Source organism: Tenrec ecaudatus, chromosome 18 (genome assembly GCF_050624435.1).
Source record: "Tenrec ecaudatus isolate mTenEca1 chromosome 18, mTenEca1.hap1, whole genome shotgun sequence".
Lineage (NCBI taxonomy): Eukaryota > Metazoa > Chordata > Mammalia > Afrosoricida > Tenrecidae > Tenrec > Tenrec ecaudatus.
The window spans coordinates 57635913-57645640 of NC_134547.1; positions in this window are offsets into that span (position 1 = coordinate 57635913).

The window sequence follows — 9728 nt, forward strand, 5'->3', positions numbered from 1 at the left end:
TCTGGGGATCCTGGGAATTCTTTCTGTCTGAGGTGACTCTTTTTTTTTTTTAAACATTTTATTAGGGGCTCATACAACTCTGATCACAATCCATACATACAATTGTGTAAAACACATCTGTACATTCATTGCCCTCATCAATTTCAAAGCACTTGCTCTCCACATAAACCCTTTGCATCAGGTCCTCATTTTTTCCTCTTCCCTCCCTGCTCTCCCCTCCCTCATGAGCCCTGGATAATTTAATTTATAAATTATTAGTTTGTCATATCTTGCCCTATCCCACGTCTCCCTTCACCCCCTTTTCTGTTTTCCATCCCCCGTGGGGAGGTAACATGTGGATCCTTGTCATCGGTTCCCCTTTCCAACCCCCCTCTCCCTCTATCCTCCCAGTATCACCCCTCACACCCCTGGTCCTGGAGGTATCATCCGCCCTGGATTCCCTGTGCCTCCAGCTCCTATCTGCACCAGTGTACATCCTCTGCTCTATCCAGACTTGCAAGGTAGAATTCAGATCATGGTAGTTGTGGGGTAGAAAGCATTTAGGATCTGGGGGAAAGCTGTATTCTTCATCGGTGCTACGTCGCACCCTGACCGACTCATCTCCTCCCCTAGACCCCTCTGCGACTCTTATGCACAGAGCTGTCCCATGTGCTTTGGACAAGCTATTAGAAGAGACCAATTCCTAGAAAAGGGCATTTGCTTGGTAACGTAGAGGATCCACAAAAAAGAGGAAGACACTTAACAAGATGGGTTGACACAGGGGCCGCAACAATTTTGCACAAACACAACTGGGAAAATGGTGCGGGAGCGGGAGGTGTTTGGGTCTGTTAGACATAGCTTCATTGGGAGCCTAAGGGGATTCGTTATCAACAAACAACAACTGAGTCACATGCTGTAGTAGTTACATAATCTGTTGTCAATTTGCCACTTAAGTGTGAAGGGGCGGAGTTTAGCCTGACAATGATGTCTTCTTGTGAGTGTGGCTTTCTCATAAGGCGTGTCCTGGGAACCTCCTCTCTCTCTCTCTCTCTCTCTCTCTCTCTCTCTCTCTCTCTCTCTCTCTCTCTCTCTCTTTCTCTCTCTCCTTCAACCTCCTGTTGAAGCACACTGGGAGCTGCTGGAGCCCTCTGATGCTGCCACCGCCATTGGATCCACAAGACTTTGCACGGACCGGCCTGTGATGTTCCTGCATTGTGTATTGTTGTATGTGGCTGCGTGAGTCTGAGGAGGGAATTATGGACTGGTGTCAGGCTTCTTGACTTGATCTGGATTTGGGTTGGGATGTTTTCTTAATATACAATTACTTCTTGTGGGAAAGCTGTCTCTTGTATATGAGTGTCACTGGATTTGTTTCTCTGGTTAATCTGGCCTAACACAGTCGCCCATCAGATCTGGAACTGAGCGCACCGCCATGGCACAGTGTTCAGTTAGTTTTGTTTCCATTTAACTTGAGGCTAGTCTATGGCCTTAAATAGTAACGCAGTAACCACCGGTTGACCTGAAGGCTTGTGGACAGACAGCTCTCCAAGCCATCCTTTCAAGTGTAATCAAGCCTTTTTGGTTCTCCTATGGGTCCAAGTGTTGGCCCTTGGCCTTGCTTATTTACCAGGGGACGTGTCTTAGTCTGGAAAATCCCCTGACAGGGAGGAACAAAGGAGGAAGCCGGAGTTTGAGGACCAGGTTTCCAGTTCTGACATGCTAGTGGCGGAGTAAGCGGACTGGGCGCGTGACCGACCCTCATCCACCAGAAAAGCCTGTGGAGGGCCTTAGGATGGCGTGGTGGCAGGACATGCAATCTCCTACCTGCATGATCGGGGAGCCAGAACCATGCACAGCACCAACCACATGATGCCTGCGAAACAGAGGTCAGATATGCCACCACCCACCCACCTCTCTGCCCAATGACACCAACCATCCTTCTCATGGCGGCACTTTCTACTTTTCTTCTGGGTTTAGTAATTCATTGCAATGATCACAAATAACTCACAGCTTCATGGTTATGGTTTAATGAGGGAGGTAACGGGTTACAATTTATGATCAGAAATGACTCAGGATACAGCTCTTCCATTAGGACAGCTACTATCTCCCTCCCTCCCTTTCTCCCATCCTTCCTTCCTTCGACAGCTTTTTTCAGCCAGGCTTGCAGGCATGCCTCTTCCTGGCCCCTCTTCCCATCAGCCCCTTGGTGTGTTCCTGCCCTTCTTCAGCAAGTAATGCAAAGCTCTTTATCTCCACTGATAAGTTTCCCTCCTGCCCAAAGGTGCAGAGCTCTCTCCTGCTGATATCCTGGTTCTGCTGCCTCTGGTATCACCTGCCTCTGGCATATTTCTGCTGGCCAGTTCACCGTCTCTAGTTCTCCCTCTGTCTGTGTATCTCTGTCTCCTGGATCCAGAAGTCCTCGGCACAGGAATCCCAGGATCAAAGGACCAACTCCACTCCCATCTCTTCTCTTTGGTGATTGTGAGGCTCTGGTCCCCCTTCCCACCTCTGTGATGGCTCATTGTAAGCTTCGTGGGATGACAAAACCGACCAATCACTTGCATGGCCTCTCCCGATCGCTTGCTGGAAGTTACAAGAGGGTGTGAGAGCCGGGGCCTTGGGACTCTCCAAAGCCCATCTGTCTCAGATCACAGCTCTACCTGCCTTCCCTGAGGGTTTGGAAATCCCCCCATGTGTCCAGTGGTGCTCCTTTTGTGAACAGGGGAATGCCCGCCCTAGGTTGCTGATCTACCCAGTCCACCCTGCATAACCCTGGCAGTCCCCAGGACCCGGCGAGTGGAACTTTCAAGGGTGGGAAAGCCCGGGACATGAGGCACAAGGAGCATAGGGAGAGGTCGACCAGGGGAAGAGGCAGACCATGAGGCACAGGGCAGCACCCAAGAACACTGTGGGGTAGGGTGGGGAGGGGGTGAACTGCAGTGAAGGCAGAGGGGAAACTGGCCCAGGACACAGCAGGGGCCTGGGTGGCCAGATGGGGGTAGAACACAGCTCTCCAACAGGAGGAGGGCTTGGTTGAGCTTCCAGAATGACTCACTAAGACAGCTCAGTGGGTGTGCCCATAGAGTCTTCTCTAGGGCTTCTGGGGCAATAGGTAGGGTGGGGTGGGGTGGGGGGACTCTGTGAAGTCAACCAACTTCTCAGAGGCCCAGCCCGAGGGGCCCTCCTAGGCAGCTTGCTTTGGAGTTCGTTGGGTTTGGTAGGAAAGGGGTGCCCTTGAGCTTGGTGGAAGCCCTGGTGAAGGCTGACTGGGTTATGGGTTTGGCTGCTAACCACAAGGTCAGCAGTTCGAGCCCATCAGCCACTGTGAGGGAGAAAGATGAGGCTTTCTGCTCTGGTAAAGAAGCTTTTTTTTAATCAAAAGATCATGTTATTGGGGGTTCTTACAGCTCTTATAACAATCCATACATCCATGATGTCAAGCATATTTGTACATATGTTGCCATCATTATTTGATGATGGAACCAGGCGCGGGTGCTTTAACTCGTTCTCTGCTTCAGCTGGCAAGGCTCACTTCCTGCAAGACATCCCTGAGGAGAAGCCACATGGACCTACCCTGATGCAGCCTTGGGTGCTGGAGCAGCCATGTGGAGACCCCTGCCAGCGCTGAGATTCTTACAGGTTCACTGATTCGGCTTTCCTCCTGCAGTCGACATCATTGTATGTGTTTTGTGAGATGGAGGAGGGCTTTGTGGATTGGTGTCGGACATATAGGCTAATGTCGGACTTACGGGCTTGGGCAGCACTGGGTTGGGATGCTTTCTTAATGTACACTTACCCTTTATATAAAGCTCTCTCATAAAATATGAGGGTCTATGAATTCTGTTTCTCTAGTCTACCTGGACTAAACCCCATCCCCACCCTGGTGACCCCTTGAAACATTCTTATTATTTTCAATCCAGTGAAAGATTTGAAGCCTCAGAAATACAGAGGGGCATCTCTATGCTACAGTAGCGTCACTGGGTGGCAGTGGGCTGGGTGAACTCCAGCGGTGGTGGTGTGAGGCCAGAAGGTGCCATTAGATGGCGACATCTCGCCATGGCTGGAATCCCCTGCAGCCGGAATGCAGAGGACAATCAGTTCTTGGGGAGATGTGGCCCTCAGCAGGGTGTCAATGGGGCTCAGATGTCTTCAGGGATGGGGCAGAGGCTGGGATGAAGGAAATGCCCACCTACGTGGCCATTTAGCCCTACCTGGTGAGGAAGGGCACCTGGGTGGGGAGGTGGGTGGGACTATAGATGGTGGGAGAATAGCTACCACCTTGTCCAGACTCTCTCAGTATCCCCCAATGTGTGTGTTCCCCTCTGCAAGCTGCCTACACTTTTGAATGCCACCCCAACCCCCACCCTTGTAGCCAGTCCCCACACCACACTCCAGTCCTGGGGTCCCTTTCTTCCTGCCCCCACCACCCTCTCCCATTCAAACAATGGCTGGCCTTTCTAGTCAACTCTACCCATCACCGAGCTGGGCCAGACTCAAACTTGATCTTGTTACTTCTGTGCTCAGAAGCCTGGAGGGCTTCCACTCACCCTGGGGAGAATGCCCAGAAAGACACCCCTTCTCTGGGACAGCCCCCTTCCTGGGTGTGTGAACACTAAGGTCACTCGGGGTTCCATGGCCCCGGAACCTTCCAGGCCTTGGCTTTAGTGTTCCTCACCCACCGCCCCATCCTCCTCCTGGCTTACTCAGTGCAATTCCACGGACCCATCAGCTCCTCGGGGAGGCTTTCCTGACTCCCTGGGAGGGGCGGATACCTCCTCTGATTCCTGTACCACTGGGGGCCCCATCAAGGAACCCCAGTGGTCCTGATTACTCTTGGGCTGCCAACCGCAAGGTCGGCAGTTTGAAACCACCAGCTGCTCTGAGGGAGTGATACCGGGCTTTCAACTCCGGTAAAGAATTATAGCCTTGGAAACCCACAGGGCCAGTTCTGCCCTGCCCTACAGGGCCCCTGTGAGTCGGAATGGACTCGACAGAAGGAAGTTGGGTTTTTGGGGAACCTCCATCCCATCTCAGATAGCTAGCTGTCTGTCCGTCTCTTCTACTCTTCCGACAGCACCAAGGAGCTGGCGGATTCCCCTCTGGGTCCTCAAGGGACCCCAGCAGGGCACAAGCATTTGGGGAGGAGCTGCTGAAAAGAATGAGAGGCACAAGCTGGAGTACTTCTTTTAGAACACGGGCCTCATGTGACCCCCAGAAGCCGGGGGGAGCCTGAGGCTGGCCTCTCCGCAGGCACCTGGTGGGGGAGAGGCCCGAGGACCCACAGCCCCTCCAGCCCAGGTCAGACAGTGCCTGCAGATAGTTCCTCGCCAGGGCCCAGGCCGCCTGCCTCCGAGGCTGGGAGCAAGAGGAGAGAGGGATGCTGGGGCAGCGGTGTGCCAGTGGAAAGCAGGCGGCTGGGAGCACCATGCCCAAGGCTGCCCTACTCCCCTGACCTCATGGCCTTGAACTGATCTCTGGCTTCTCCCAGCCCTGGCACCCCTGACTTGGGGAGGCACCCAGAGCTCTTTAGTCTCACAGTGGGTGGGGCCTGCCGTGCCACCTCACCTGGTACTTGCCAGGGCTAGAGAGAGCACGAGCGAGAGCGAGAGCTTCCCAAGGGGCTTGTCACAAACTTGCTCAGGGCTGCTGAGGCTTGGAAGGGAGAAATTGGACACCCCTGGGCAGGGGACACGGAGAGTGCTGGGCCCTTCCATCCCGGTGACTGTTAACGATAGCTAGGCTAGGTATCACTCAGAAAATGCTGCATGCTGTGTACCTGGAGGAGGGGGAGGGCCTCTAAGCAGCGTGCACCATGGGACACACCCCCTCCGACCGTGGGACCCTTTCCCCCCAGCCCCACACTGCCCCCCTCAGCTCCCATGTGATTCGTCCCGTTGGCCCACCCGCTGGCGGCCGGGGGAGGGGGTCGCGGCACAGCTATATTGGGAAGGGGATGAGGTCACTGGAGAGAGGCAGATTTAGAACCGGGTAACTTTTTCCACGGCTGTGCTCACTCGCAGAGGTTTTCGAGTTAGCTCGTAAACCTTGGCGCCAGCCAGCGGGGGATACAAAGGTCCCCTCCCGCCTCAGGGGCAGAGAGAGGGGCTGGAGCTCCACGGGCATGGGTGCTGCTGGGTCGGAGTTGAAATCGAGTGCCAAATGAGGTTGGGGGTCCCCGGGGTCCTGCTAGAGCCTTAGGAGGACTTTGTCCCCAGCAAAAATGGGTGTGTCCAAGAGTGTGCGTGAGAAGAAAGTGGGGTTTGTGGGCTCAGGAATCTTTGAGAAGGCAACCCTCTTGGGAGGAGCTGAGCTACCTTCGAAGCTTTGGTAGGGTGAAGTCTTCCAACCTGGCCTTCCCAGGAGAAAACCCAGAGAAACCCCAGCGGGGGGCTCTCTTTGGAGGGAAGAGGCTTGGGCCGAGAGGAGACACAGCATCTGCACCAGCTCGGCAGATGACAGAGTTGAGGGCGATTCCCACCCCTGGCCTCCAGCCCAGGTGGATGCTGTATGCCATTGGATCATGTCCAACTCCCAGAGACCCTGTGTGACGGTGTGGGACAGCCCTTTAGGGTGTCCAAGGCTCTACACTTCATGGAGACAGGTCACCAGGACTCTGTCCAGCAGAGTCCATTGGGTGGGTTTGAACTATCAAACTTCTGGTTAGCAGCCAACCACTTCCTCTCTGTGCTCCCGAATTCAAGGCCCCCGAGGTTCCCTCAAACCTCTGTTCCAGCCGTAGGGTAAAAATGCAATGCTTCCCACCCTCCCTAAGCTTTCGCCCACCTCGGAGCCTTGGACCAGGCCATCGCCCAGCCCGGCCATACTTCCCTCTCCAGCTGTGTTTGCTGCACACATTCTCTGTCGGAGCTGGGTCGGGGGCGTCTCTCCACCAGCGCTGGCTTGTCCAAGTGCATTTAGGGGTAACTCTGAGGGGAGGGGCTGGATCCAGGGGAAATTCTAGGACATGTTGGGTGGAAGAAGGGGAGGAAGGAGCAGGGTCAGAGGGGAACCCTCTGTGTGCCCAGTGCACCTGAGCCACGGCCTGCGGCCCCTCAGGCCACACAGCAAATAGCTGGGGAACAAGGCTGAGGCATTCTGGACCGAGGTCTTATAAGCAAGGAACTGGCGCTGGGCAGAACCAGAATGAACTGGAATGTTCTCTCCTCAGGCTGGGCTCTGGGAAGCCAAGCAAGCGAGGAATGGAATTCTCCAGCTAGATGGAGTCACCCTTGGAAAAATCCCCAGAAGTCCTTCCAGAAACGTGCTGATGGGCCTGACTCAGGCTCCCTTGGACCTGGAGGGGAGGCAGTCTTCCTGGATAACACAGGCAAGCTCCTTGCCCTCTCTGAAGCCCTGGGTCTACTGGAGGTCAGCTTCAGGGAGTTCCCTTGCCATCCTGAGAGGCTGGGACCAGGGTCCCCATCTTTTGGGGCAGAGGCTGGCCCAAGGCCAGGTAGGTGAGCTAGGATTCGAGCCCCCACCTATGAAGAGTCAGCCTGCTCGTGGCTGCAGTCCCTACCCATCTGCCAGCAGGATCCTCTCCCCCTCCCCCCACCGAAGGGCAGCATGAGCCCACAGGCTACGGATGCTACTTCCAGCTCAGTCCCACCTGACCGAGGCCTGGTTCCTGCCTGCCACCCCAGAATAACCCTGGCAGCTGTGGGCATGGAGTTCAGGCCATCACCTGGGACCTATTTTTGCCTTTATGGTGACACCTGGCTCAGGAACCATTGGGAGCAGGGATTGAGTCATGTGACCTCCCATTCTCAGCTGACCTTACTGCCCTGCTGGGGAGTGGCCTCCACTGGCTCCGCCACGCTCCCTCCTGCTCCCTGCTCCAACCACTTCCCTGAATCTGGCTTCCTCGCTCTTGTCCCCTCTTCTTGGTGATGCATGCTTCCGCCCTTCACATGCACACACACACACACACACACACACACACACGATGACCATAAAGCCAGAAGCATCTTCCTTTGTCCTTATGATCCACGGCCAAGTCTTCTGCACCTGGACAACCAGACAATCTCATAGGTAGCTCCGAGACAAGCCCAGTCCTCAGGCACCAGTTCAGCTGAGGGTCCTGCGGCCCCAGGGAAAGGGCTGCGGGGAATACAGCATCTAGAAGTGGACTGTCAGAATCTGGGATCCTGACATTCTACAGGGCAGGAGCTGGTGGCATATGGGGATCCCGTGCCCCTTTGAGATGACAGAAGCCGTAGGCACAGCCACATACCCCCCGAGAGGTCCAATGCAATCTCAGGAGCTACAGCCCCAAAGGTTATGTATGGAGGGGGTGGGACCCCGGGATGCCTAGACTGAGGCATTTGTGTGTGTGTGTGTGTGTGTGTGTGTGTAATGTCATGACCTAAACCCAGCTACATAAGATACATGCATAGAAAAAAGTCTGGAGGTAACAAATGTACAAATGTGCTTGACACAACGGGTGTATGTGTGGACTGTGATACGAGTTGAACAATCCCCCAATAAAATATTTTTTTAAAATGAAAGAAAAGGGACTGGAAGGAAACCAGGTTAAAAAAACATGTTGCTATGGTAACAAAACCAACAAACATGATTGCTGCTGTAGCAACAACAACAATTCAGGAGCTGCTTCCATGGTGTGGGGGGCTGTTGAGTGACAGGCCTGCGCTTGTCTGATCCCAGTCATTCTCCACAACGGGCTATTCTCTGGAGGGAAGGGGGTGACTAGTGGCCCGTGGATGGGTGCTGTACTGTGGTGGGCTCCAGCCACGTCTACGGCGTCCCTGAAGGTGGCTAGGTAAACTCACAGACTCAGTCCAAAGAGATGCTGTGTCCTTGCGGCCAGCAGGCTGGGCGAGAGAGGGCAGGGGGGCCCCTCGGGGATGCCTTCAGGGAGCCAGCCAGGCCGGGTGATCTGATCCCGACCCCCGCCTTGGCCCTGCTCCTCCAGGGACTGGGGCTGGAAATAGCTGCTGCTGGAGAGCTGACAATCAAAGGGCAGCTAAAAACAGGCTCCTCTGTCTGGGCTCTGTCGCGCACGGCTCGTAGGGCCTATTTTCGGGGAGAAGGTGCCGACGTGCCAATGGAAAATCCATGGGGTGGGAACTTTCCAGGTGGGAGTCCCACGTGTCCCCTCTCCTCAGCCAGCCCCCCACCCCTGAGTACATGGACTTGAGCACACGCAGACACATATGCACACACAGACATACATGTACACACGCACGGGCACACATGTATGCACACACCCACACGCAAGCACACACGGAGATGTGCACACTCACACACGTGCACGCATGCATGCACATGTGGGCACATACATGCGCGCGCACACTTAGCCTGTCTTCCTCACAGCTGGACCTTGTCATGCTTACAACCCCTGAGAAAAGGACAAGAACACTGAAGCTCAGAGAGGGGACATGACTTGTTTGAGATCACACGGCTAGGACAGTGGCCTTGATCCCCACTCCCCACTGGTTCACGGTCCAGGGCTCTTGAGAGAGGCAGCCCCCACCCAAGGGGAAGCCAACACCTGTCCTCTGCTGGGCAGGCGCTCAGAGACCGGACATTCTAGGTGGCACAGGGCAATCAGGCTGAGGATGACTGAAGGGTCCCAATGCCCACCGGGAGAGACATGCTCCTGGAGACACCCTTGCCTGGCTGCAGAAGTCACCACCTCTCCTCTCCCTCTGTCCCTGTGGCCACCTCCTCTCCCTACCCTGCCAGGGTCCCCAGAGCCTCAGAGCCCTTGCCAAGTTTCCAGGCAGTGT